This window comes from Liolophura sinensis, chromosome 8 (assembly GCF_032854445.1).
Source record: "Liolophura sinensis isolate JHLJ2023 chromosome 8, CUHK_Ljap_v2, whole genome shotgun sequence".
Taxonomy (NCBI): domain Eukaryota; kingdom Metazoa; phylum Mollusca; class Polyplacophora; order Chitonida; family Chitonidae; genus Liolophura; species Liolophura sinensis.
This window is the reverse complement of record NC_088302.1, coordinates 5,911,344-5,923,978: the sequence shown is the minus strand read 5'-3', so window position 1 is coordinate 5,923,978 and position 12,635 is coordinate 5,911,344.

Sequence of the window (12,635 nt, the reverse complement as noted above, 5' to 3'; positions counted from 1 at the left end):
AAGCACTACAGGGCGGTACAGGTAGGTAGGTAAGCACTACAGGGAGGTATAGGTAGGTAGGTAAGCACTACAGTGAGGTATAGGTAGCAAGTAAGAGTTAAAGGGAGGTATAGGTAGGTAGGTGAGCACTACAGGGAGGTATAGGTAGGTAGGTAAGCACTACAGGGAGGTATAGGTAGGTAGGTAAGCACTACAGGGAGGTATAGGTAGGTAGGTAAGCACTACAGGGAGGTATAGGTAGGTAGGTAAGCACTACAGGGCGGTATAGGTAGGTAGGTAAGCACTACAGGGAGGTATAGGTAGGTAGGTAAGCACTACAGTGAGGTATAGGTAGCAAGTAAGAGTTAAAGGGAGGTATAGGTAGGTAGGTAAGCACTACAGGGAGGTATAGGTAGGTAGGTAAGCACTACAGGGAGGTATAGGTAGGTAGGTAAGCACTACAGGGAGGTATAGGTAGGTAGGTAAGCACTACAGGGAGGTATAGGTAGGTAGGTAAGCACTACAGGGAGGTATAGGTAGGTAGGTAAGCACTACAGGGAGGTATAGGTAGGTAGGTAAGCACTACAGGGAGGTATAGGTAGGTAGGTAAGCACTACAGGGCGGTATAGGTAGGTAGGTAAGCACTACAGTGAGGTATAGGTAGCAAGTAAGAGTTAAAGGGAGGTATAGGTAGGTAGGTAAGCACTACAGGGAGGTATAGGTATTATGAACTACATTTTGTTGGTGCAGGGTCTCTAGTTGTAGCAAGTCGGTAACCGTGTGCGTTTTGACCACTTTTTAAGCAAAATAAAGGTATAGGATAAACAGATCATAAAAGTACGTATTCTATTTTCAACAGCCGCATTTGTCCTCAGCTTGATACTCGTTCGGACTGAAATCAGTGACTATATAGACTGATACCTCTTTTGTCTAGAAACAATGTAAAAGTGTTTACATGACTGGAGTTTTTCATATTTAGTAGTAGTTTTATAGTCGATAAGGTGGACGAGGTTAACAAATTTTAGTCCTCAGGTTACCCCTTTCACCTAAAATATTTACCTCGCCCACCTTATTGACTACAAAATAGCCGCTTTACATTCACAGCACGCGACCTTATTTCTTAAATCGACAGTTAAAAATTCGTCTCTAAACGCAAAAAATGTTATATAACTTAAAACATTAGACAGTTTATTCCAAGTACAAAAGATCCTTGTGAAAAATGCTTTCATTGTCTGCAGATCTACCGTATGTATACAATCCACTTTTTACTCATAGCGAATATTTATTTATTTAAAGTGAACATAAAGTCAGCCAATAAAACTGAATTAATTAATAAAGTAGTATTCCAGAAATGTTCTAAAAATATTTTTAAAAAAACTCTGAACCGGTCATCAACAAAATAAATAGCAAGCAATCGTCAGTACCCAGCCACTCATTTGGTGACGCCATTTTGCGATGTTATAGCTATCTAGAGTGATGGCACAAAACCTAGGAGCTCACCCGTGCCACCGGTATTAGGCAATGTGACAATGAGAAAATACCATCACGCCTGATACCCAACCAAAGAGTATCAGATGTGTTCCGTGTTCAATGGGCTGATGTTTCTTTTAGTTTGGCACTCGGTCAGGGCGATGTTCGTGAACACAAGCGTCGTGTCTTAGCGGCCATGCTCGTCCTGAAAATTGTACCAAATTTGTGACTTTCTATATTATTAATATTAATATTATACATTAATTTAGAATGCATGGTGCCGACCAAATAAGCTCTCCAAACTTTCTCTCGTGTTTGTTAGAAAATCACAGAAGGAGACTTCCAAGATTACAGTGGTTCTTAATGCATGTACTTCCTTATACATCGATATTGTCAACATTATGACCCGTAGAACAATCAGGCCAGTGGGCCTAATTACGAAGTAAACTTGTTACTTACCGGTTCGTGTTTGTTTTTGTTCAAATATTGTACATAGCCTATGTTTGATATTATCATAGATTATCAACCTGATTACCATGTATGAATGAGTATATTATTTTTTCAGAGGAAAATATTTTTTCAAAAGATATTAAAAAATATTTCGCGTGGCTGTAAAAATATTTTTCTAGAAATATTTTATAGCGTTTAAATACTTCCATGTATTAATATACAAATAAAAACATATTCCGTGTTTCTGTAACACAGATTTTTCCACGTATTAAAAACACTTCTATGTTTAAAAATCTTTACATGTATTAATAAATAAACTGTCTTTTTTCTGAACCCTGTGACGCTACCTGTGTTCATTCATTTCCCTAACCCCCACACTTCCGGTGAGTTGTTGACAGCTTGCCTCTTCTGCACGCCGTGAACCTTTTGACCTGTTTCGGGTTACAAAAGATAACCAATCCTTATAAATTTCACACACAGAAGGATTACATTCAATCATGATACTACTATTACAAGCGGGGTTATCAGGTGCAGCGGTACACTGCATTACCCTAGATATACCTCAGGTAAACATGTGCAGCAGGGCGAGTTACGACAAAAGTAGCAAAATCAGATAGTGCAATCCTTCGTATCTGATCTCCAACGACTGTCCAGGAAGCATACATGACCACTAAGTTTCTAACTGTAAATATTTAATTTCTTCTCTCACCTGGTTTAAATTGAAAGGGAAGGGAATGGGTGATTATGACTTATGTTTTCCACAGTATTACAGGTGTATTAAGGCAATAATTGAACATGAAGTGTGGCATTAGGACACCTTAATAGTGTCCATCATTTTTATTTTTTGTTGTCAAAAAAAAGTTGTGTTAACTATACACTTTAGAAACTTTGGAAATTTCTATGTGCAGTATTTCAGAGTACCAATGAAAGACTATTGAATAAGGTTTTGACGCTGTTTTATTTCTGTCAACTTTCAAAGCCGGTGCAGGTTACGCCAGTCTCAAAAACCAGGAATCTGCAGGGAATGTACATGCAGTTTAAAAGACTAGACTAAGACTTGTAGCATGTGGGTAAAATTTTATAATCGGATTGTGTGTAGCGTGGAGTGTGTATTTCAAGACTGCACAACAGACTCGTATATACAGTAGATTTGTGTGTACCTTGTATTGGTTGGTTCAAGTTTGTATAAGAGATTTACGTGTGCATTAGATTTGTGTGTACCTTGTATTGTGCGCTGAAAAACTTTATAATACATGTGCATTTGTATGTACAGTATGTGGTTACAGATTCTCTAATAGATTTACGTGTACTTGTATGATTCAAGATTGTATAGTAAGTTTGTCTGGACACTAGATTTGTGTGTAGCGTACAATGCTTGGTTCAAGACTGTATAGCAGATTTGTGTGTAGCGTACAGCGTATAGTTTAATACTTTACAGCAGATTTGTGTGTTCAGTAGATTTGTTTGTAGCGTACAATGCGTGGTTCAATACTTTATGGCAGATTTGTGTGTACATTAGATTTGTGAGTAGCGTACAATGTGTGGTTCAAGACTTTATAGCAGATTTTTGTGTACATTAGATTTGAGTGTAGCGTACAATGTGTGGTTCAAGGCTTTATAGCATATTTGTGTGTACATTAGATTTGCGTGTAGCGTACGGCGTGTGGTTCAATACTTTACAGCAGATTTGTGTGTACATTAGACTTGTGTGTAGCGTACAATGTGTGGTTCAATACTTTATAGCAGATTTTTGTGTACAGTAGATTTGTGTCTAACCTGCAGTGTTTTGTTAAAGACTTATATTTGTGTGTCAATATATGGATCAAGACTTTATTACATTTGTGTGTAGCTTGCAATGTGTGATTTGAAACATACACCTAGTAGCAGATCAGCGTGTACAGTATATGGACGAAGGATGGAGCTGTGTTGCTTGTAAGTTTTAATCTCCATGTCATCAGAGAATCGCTGCTAACTTACACTCTGTTATCAGTTAGATAGTGTATTTTGCCAACTCTGGCTATCATCTGTTTAATTCAGTATCAACAATTACAAGCTATCCAAGGTTCTATTGCGAAATCGACCTGGCAGTATGTTTAAGCAAACGAGTTGAACTCTGAGACTTGTTGAAGTGAACACTTAACACCACTCTGGGCCACGCTGGGCCAGGATTGCACTGATGCCCTGTATGTATACATACCATTTAGAGTAATTAATTTTCGATAAGGATCTTTTCGTAACAGGCTAGTTGAAGATTCGGCACAAATTGAAAACTGGAACCAATTACACGTAAAGAGAATGACAGTGTAAACACAATCTCATGTGGATGACCTTATGGGATTGCTGGCGACAGGAGAGTCAAAATGGTGTGGTTTGTTTACAGCCAATTAAGAGAAATCTCTAGAATCTCGGCTTCAGATGAAAATGTTTTCGGTTTTTGATAAGCGGTGTATAATAATGTCAACAGAGTTAAGTGTATTCCAAGTGCTTTTTGACCATTCATAATACGCCTTTATACGAGAAGAGCGTTGGTATGTGTAATATATAGCCCGTCCTTAACCAATTGAGACAGGATATATCTACTTAGGTTTTACCAGTATACGTCTTTACGTTACAGACCTCCGGCGTATATCGGTGAGATTTCCCATAGCCGGAAAAGTCACCTATCAAGTTCCAACGCTGCACTCGTTGAGGTTTCGTTGACAGGAACATGTGAAATAAAATGTAACCGGGATTTAATATTATTTTCCGTCTTGTCCGATTTCTGCATTGTGTGTATATATGAGAGTTACAGCCGGATAACAAGCGCAGTCCCATCTTTAACATGTATGTGGTATAAAAATGTTCATGCGATTATCCTCAGACACGCGCAATTATCAAATTTTCAAACATAAAGAAAAACTTTCAAGAAAAAAAATAGCGTCATATGTGAAATAGTATTAAAACAGCTACAAATTTAAAAGTGCGTACCCGTACATTGTAAGATCTGTCAACGACTTGCGGATGGTCGTGGGGATTCCCTCAGGCTGTGCCGGGATTCCTCCCACCATAATGTTGGCCACCGTCGTATAAATGAAATATTGGGCCTCCGTGGTTCAGTGGGTTAGGGCGCTAGAGCAGCATAATGACCCAGGAACCTCTCACCAATGCGGTCTCTGTAAGTTCAAGTCCAGCTCATTCTACCTTCCTCTCCAGCCATGTTTGGGAAGGTCGGTCACCAACCTGCGAATGGTTGTTGGTTTTCCCCGGTTTTCTACAGTTTGCAGCCTTTACTTGAAGCCGCAGGCCTAATCTTAAATTTAAAAAGTTCCGTTCATCGATTGAATCTTCCGTAACGGCAATGTCAAAACAATTACCATGCATGAAGTTATATTTTCATAAAAAGTGATTTATTAGAGGTTTGTTTACTTCATTGATGTTTTACACCACTGATAGTGTCGTGGTTTTCCTCAGAGCCATGCATCCGCGGTTCCTCCCACCATTGATGTTTTACACCACTGATAGTGTCGTGGTTTTCCTCAGAGCCATGCATCCGCGGTTCCTCCCACCATAACGTTGGCCGACATCGTAAATAAGTGTTCTTATATAATATTTATAAGTACGGCGTAAAACACCAATCAGATAAACAAATAAATAAATAAATAAATAGTTTAATAAAATAAAATGTTTATCTGTGGAACTTGCTGCGTGACACTAAATAACTGGTTTCGACCGTTTTCTCTTCATGTGGGATTTTCATTTTTTTCATCATTTCATCAATTTTAGTGGCATAGAGACGTTTGAGCCATTATAGATATATACAGATTCAACTGATTCGACTCTCCGGCCGTACGTGGGAATGTCTGCCACCAACCTGCGGTTGGTCGTGGATTTCCCCCTGAGCTCTGTCCGGTTTCTTCTCACCAAAATGTTGGCCGCCGTCGTATAAGTGAAATATTCTTGAGTACTTCGTCAAAACACCAATCAAAGAAATATATAAATAAATAAATAAATTTTATTTATTTTGTTTTAAACTTGACAGTTTAGAAAACAAGGATTATGCTAAACATGAAGCTAACATTTCAATGGATCAGTTTTTTTATCGTTCGGAAGCTACCTGTCAAATGTAGGACCTTGTTATTCAAATGTGAAATTATGAAAAAGGAGAACCAGTCAAACGAATTGGTAAATTTTATCAATAAATATTTATGTTGTCCAACAGAGTAAGCTTTTAAAGCAAGTGGAAGAAATTCGCGTGTGAACAAAAAAATATCACGACTCCAGACTCAACGTGCAGACTTAGTTGACTACTGCTCTTCACTCAACTGTGCACATGCATTTATAACATCACAGTTGTGAAACATTTGCACACAGTTGTGCGCATGCTCAGTCATGACCAAGCGTGCAAGGGAATATTTACCTGATTTCGTGATGTTGATAATTTTGCCCGGATGATGGCTGCATACTAAGGATTGAAAAAGTATCAGACTTTCATGTGAGGAATGCAACGTCATGAATAGTTGACTTATAAAGGTCGTCTAGTTAAAAATGTGCCAATAAGCCATCTGCAAGAAATGAAGTGTGAACAACAAACAGAACACATTTCAAATAATTTGAATTACCAATCTTTTGACGTTTAGCTCGACATCAACGTATATCAAAACTTGAAAAGTTAAAGGTTTTATTTTCTTCTGCCCAATTAGAAAATTGCCCACCTCATGTAATTCAAGCTTGGCTTTCTTCTAATCAGTCCGCCACTGAGTGCACTGGGAACTCTCTTATTTTATTTTTTGCAAACTTATCTCATACATCTCTTCTTAAGAGATTTTGTGGTAAATCAGGTGATTAATTCACTATCAGTTGGTCAAGCAAACTACCACTTATACGGCTGTCCATTTCAAATTTGAATTTAAAAAAATGTTTTAAATGGTCCGTTTTTGTTAAATTGGGGTTAGAGTTATATTATGACTACTTTTTGAAATGACCGCACGAATCAGCGTGAAGCCTTTTTTTATAGCAACAGTGTAGAGTTTACAGTGACAGTTCAGTGTTTGCTGTTATGCATAAAGCCTGTTATCTTCAAACCTGACAGAACTCATGTCACTGGCGATCGAGTCGTGGACTGGGCTCGTACTCTACCCGAATAATGCGCGTAATGTATCAAAGATACCCAACACTGTAACGCGTGGAGGGAGATAACCTGTCAGTTTTGTATATAAAAAAGTAAAAGCGGAAGTGTCACTACTGCAATGGAGAGCACTGAAACTTAAATATGTGTGCTCACTTTGATAAAGACTTGATTTTTCTCCAAAACGCCTCTCTTCAGATAAGGAAAAAGAAGTCCAATCATATTACTGATAAGGATGAATCGATACGCTTGTACTGGTGCCATGTTACAAAAAGTAGTTCGATCAAATCGTCCAACCCATTCATGTCTCGAAATTCAAACTGGCAGTTTGACTAGAAATTTGTTTTGTTTAGACTTGATGTAGTGCAGCAGGGGTTACCTTTAGCACGACTTGACCTCATTGCTGAGCAAGACACCACGATTCTTAACCAGGGTCACGTGATCTGCCGAATCGACCTGCTCTTGCTGTTTACAGAGGCAAGAAAAAGGGCATTAAAGCCAGAAAGATATGACCATGTAGTCTTTGAAAACTTTGAAAAGTAAATTTCTTTGATGATATATCATACAATCGACATAAGAGTAGTAAGAAAACTACTTCTATTACAGAGCCTCTTTGTGTTTGTCTGAACACCTATACAAACAGACAGAGCATGCCCCCCGACGCCCCCCCCCCCACTCCGTCACATTGAGAGATGACCATTTAGCGAAGTGACAGTCATATTCCGTTATTATTTGGCCACTTCCAGGCAAGGCAGTGAACATAATTATTTTGCACGTGAATTATTAATATTCAGATAACATGTTCATGTCTGCCAACTGTAATTTTCTGCTTTTGCTGCGCAAGTTTTAAAATAAACATCGCATGGCATAGTTTTGTTTGATGGTCAGTTTGTCCAGGCACTTCAAACGTTATGGGGCTGGAGGAACAATCATCGCATGGCATAGTTTTGTTTGACGGTCAGTTTGTCCAGGCACTTTAAACGTTATGGGGCTGGAGGAACAATCATCGCATGGCATAGTTTTGTTTGATGGCCAGTTTGTCCAGGTACTTCAAACGTTATGGGGCTGGAGGAACAATCATAGCATGGCATAGTTTTGTTTGATGGTCAGTTTGTCCAGGCACTTCAAACGTTATGGGGCTGGAGGAACAATCATCGCATGGCATAGGCCACTTCGAACGTTCTGAAGGAATAATCCAGGGCTTACGCAAACAATGATATCAATTCATTTTCATTTAAAAACCACAAAATTTAAATTTAAATATTTAAATAACAAAAAAATCAAAAAATCAAAACAACAATAAGAGCTAAAAGAAGTACAGATATTTGGATGTGATATTTAGACTTTCCTGCAAGGATCTACATTTATATATTATTTATCATACCTATGTACAGATTACATCATGTTTTCTGAGACATGGCAGATTATGGTATTGCTACAAACTGCTATGTTATATATGGCCGTCTGGTTCTGTTGTTCCATCAGGATACCGCCTGTTGCAATAATACAATCATCTCTTCAGCATCTCTCAAAAAACACATGATATTACCTCAAACCGTAATCCTGTCCGCCTTTGTATGAGTGAAATATTCTTGGGTACGGCGTAAAACACCAGTCAAATAATAAATAAATTAATATAATATTATATTAAATGTAACAGACGAGTTTAAACACGTACCCGTTCCTTGTAGGACTGTAGGCTACAAGCACCTATTTCCTAGAACACAAAACATCAATGAGATGTACTAAAACGCGCGTTTCGTGAGGAGGCGAGGGGTGCCTTGTTGAATATTTAAGATGCGCATCTCTCAGTCGCTCTGACCACAATTGGCAGCCGACAATACTCGTATAAGGCCGTTAGTGTGGCTTAACATGAAGTCCGTTGAGATTACTTGCCTCAAACTGACAACAATCTTTGAGTGAGTGAGTGCTTGGGGTTTAACGTCGTACTCAACAATTTTTCAGTCATATGACGACGAAGGAATCATTAGGGTGCATGTACGTGTAATGTGCCTCCTTGTTGCAGGACGGATTTCCACCGCTATTTTATTTAGTGCTGCTTCACTGAGACGACTTACCGAAGGTAAGTAAGCCGCCCCGCCCGAGCCATTATACTGATACGGGTCAACCAGTCGTTGCACTATTCCCTTCATGCTGAACGCCAAGCGAGGAAGTTACAACTTCCTCTTTTAAAGTCTTAGGTGTGACTCGATCAAGGATTGATCCTGGGTCTACCGGTCCCGAAGCGGACGCTCTACCACCTGTGCTATCCGGGCCGGTAACAATCTTTGATATCGGTGGTTTACCATTGGCGCCCCGGTTCCCTCCACGGTATACCAAAATCGCTGCCTTCTGAATATTCGTGTGTACTACACTAAAGAACGGTCGTTAAACTAAAAAAAACGGAGCAAGTTTAACATTTACTTGTTTATCATGGAGGGCTGTGAAGCAGTGATAATGACCTTGAATCATTTAGTTTTGTATTTAAACACATTCTAAATGTGATTCTTTTGCTTAAATTTAAGATTGAATCATGCAAGCAAACAAATTGCTTGTCTAAAATATGATTAATTACTAAGGTGCATGTAGATAAATTAGAATGACAAAGCCGCGAGGTCGACTTGTTGTTGCCGTTCATCTGTGCTGACCTGGACCAACTAGCAATCTAGACAGTTAAACGTTGTGAGAGACACTTCATTCTAACGTATCCTGCAGCCAAAAACAGTTATTCATATAAACATTCCTGTCCGGAACAACGGTGTTTTGTGCCTCCTATAAAGCTTTGAGGATGATGGGGCCATTAGAGATGACAGCTTAATGTGTTAAAAGAGGGCACAAGCGTAAATGTGACGTGTGAACAAGATAACAATTGAGCGAAGAAAGCGGCTGTGTATATTGCCGCTGTTATAAATGCCATCTATCACTCAGTAGTAGACATTACATCGACAAACGCGAGATGGACAAGTACATATCGTTGTATCATTGTCAGAGATTTACCAGCTATTATGTTTCGTACGATAGTAAATCTAATCTGCTTTTCAAAGCAGCTGTATATTGTACACTGGGTCAAAGACACAAACGATCCTATATTGCTGTATCTATCTTATTTTTGTTTTGTTACATAGACAACATGAATTTAATCAACAATATGCATGGATCCGCTCTACATACCGTCGGCATATGGTCCCCATAAGAAGGCGACCGTATGGATGGCCGATAATGGTTAGAGCGACGTATCGATGTCTGGAGACATTAAACCCAGGTCCGGCCATACCAAAGGCTTTAAAAATGCACTTGTTGCTACCTCGCTTTGTGCTCAGCACTGAGAGGTTAGAATAAGGAAACAGATTAAACGAAATGCGTGTAGCAACAACTACAGTTAAAGATGTCAATCATCAAAGAACAATAGCTGTCTTTTGTCACGTATGGTGCAGGCGCACAAGAGAAACATTCTTGTTTTCAAAGCATTGTGTCATTGTTATATACTCCATTCATAAATGTCATTGAGTTTTTAGTTGCGTTTGTTTGTCACGTTCTCGTTCACAAACAATCCAGGAGAAGATATACACTCTGCTAAAAAAAATAATAAAACAAGTAACAATGCAAAACATCATGCAAAAAAAAAAGCCTTCAGCATGGTCATATGTAACTCTTATTGCGCACGTTTGACTTTAGCATAGCTTTAAATATTATAGAATATAGTTGTAATGAGAAGATCATGAAAAATATTTTAATCTACTGCTGCGGTTTTTTTATAACATGTGAGGCGATCCAATTCCACAGAACGGTTAGATCCCTATACCTGTATCTAGAGACAAAAGAGATTGCGATAAAGAAAGCTACATACTATAATACGTGTTTAATATCTTATATTTTTTGTGAAGATTTGCGTTATAAGTTACTTGTAGAGCTTTTGTTCTTTGATCGCTAGGTTACCCCAGGCGTGAGTTCAATCCCACGCTCGGTCAGCGAATTTTACTTGGTGGCAAGATGGAATCGACCGCGTCTTCCATCTATAAGGCTTGTCACAAATGGAAAGGTCGCCAGTGTAACTTGCCAAAGCCAAGTGGTTTATTTTTCCCATAAACAAGCCTTCATAGTAGAAGTAAAAAAATTCTCGATTCTACTTTGCGTTAAATAAATACATAAATAAAGCAGTAAATAAATAAATTAATAAATAAATGGAATCTAATGATTCGACGCTTCAACTTATATGCCGTCAATCTTGTAAATAAAGCTATCAGTTCATTTAACTCTTCGCTCTGTAGGTGTGAATATATGTTTATTTCACATTTCGTATTTACAGTTGATAATGCTTACGAAACAAAATCCCAAACAACGAACCATATAGTCTGACGACAAACAACATCAATATGAGGTATAATATGGGAATTGCGAGAGATATGTAACATCTGTGCGCCACGTGCTGCAGTTTCACAAAGTTGTGTTGGTAAAAAAACAATCTAATATAAAGAAGTACAAATAAATAAGGAAGAGACAAACAAATTCAGGCCATAAATACCATAAATAAAACTTTTGCTCTTCAACTCGCATAAAAAATTTATTCCAGTAAAGAGCCTAAACTGTATTTCCTTTTTTTAAGATAAATTCATTTGTCGCTAATATCATCACATAAGTCGTACGGTATTTGTCTGCTTTACGTCACACGACGTACGTCTGGTTTATGTCACACGTGGTACGTCTGGTTTACGTCACACGTGGTACGTCTGATTTACGTCACCCGTGGTACGTCTGGTTTACGCCACGTGTGGTACGTCTGGTTAAGGTCACGCGTGGTACGTCTGGTTTACGTCACACGTGGTACGTCTGGTTTACGTCACACGTCGTACGTCTGGTTTACGCCACGTGTGATAGTTTAATAGCTCGGAGCAGAAGGATAGCATGCAAGTAATCCAAAGTGAGGTGAACCAAATGAAACTCATTTATAAGATTTTGGTATAACACAAAACCAATTTATGGGTAACGTCTTCGCTAAGTTACGAGAACGACGTTTTGGTGTGGCTGCTAACATGTTATATGCTTGATATCACCAAAACTTCACTCAAGCAAGCACCCTCGTTTTATTCCAAAATAAAATCCGTTATTCAAGAAAATCCTGTGATCATTTTGAATTAAATCCTGCATTAGAAGATAATTTTACCCTGTGTACCTTTCCCTATACCGTGCTGAAGATTTAACCTATTCTGGTAGCCAGTATATTTAATTACACAACAAATTTGTTTAAAACCCCTTTCGCCCGCATAGCTCTTACACTAAGTTAATGTTAAAATGATCAGATCTCTAATTCATCCTTTGATAAAAACCTGGATAAGCCATTGGCCAGCTGTTCAAGGAAATGGGCCCTGTTTCTCAAGTCTTCAAAAATGATTAAAATTGTGACATTACTGAAATCTGTCTTCAAGCATGATTTTCGGACTTATCGTGCTCTATTGTACCTGTTCGGTCAGAGTGTTGGACATTGAAAACTATGATTGGTACATGTACGTGTGATGAAACAACTATATATACGTATCACAAAGAATCACACAAAATTATAAAACATTCAGCGTACATTATAAAGATGCATCTCTGTATATTTATGACAATAGTCAGGTTGAAGAAAACATATCGG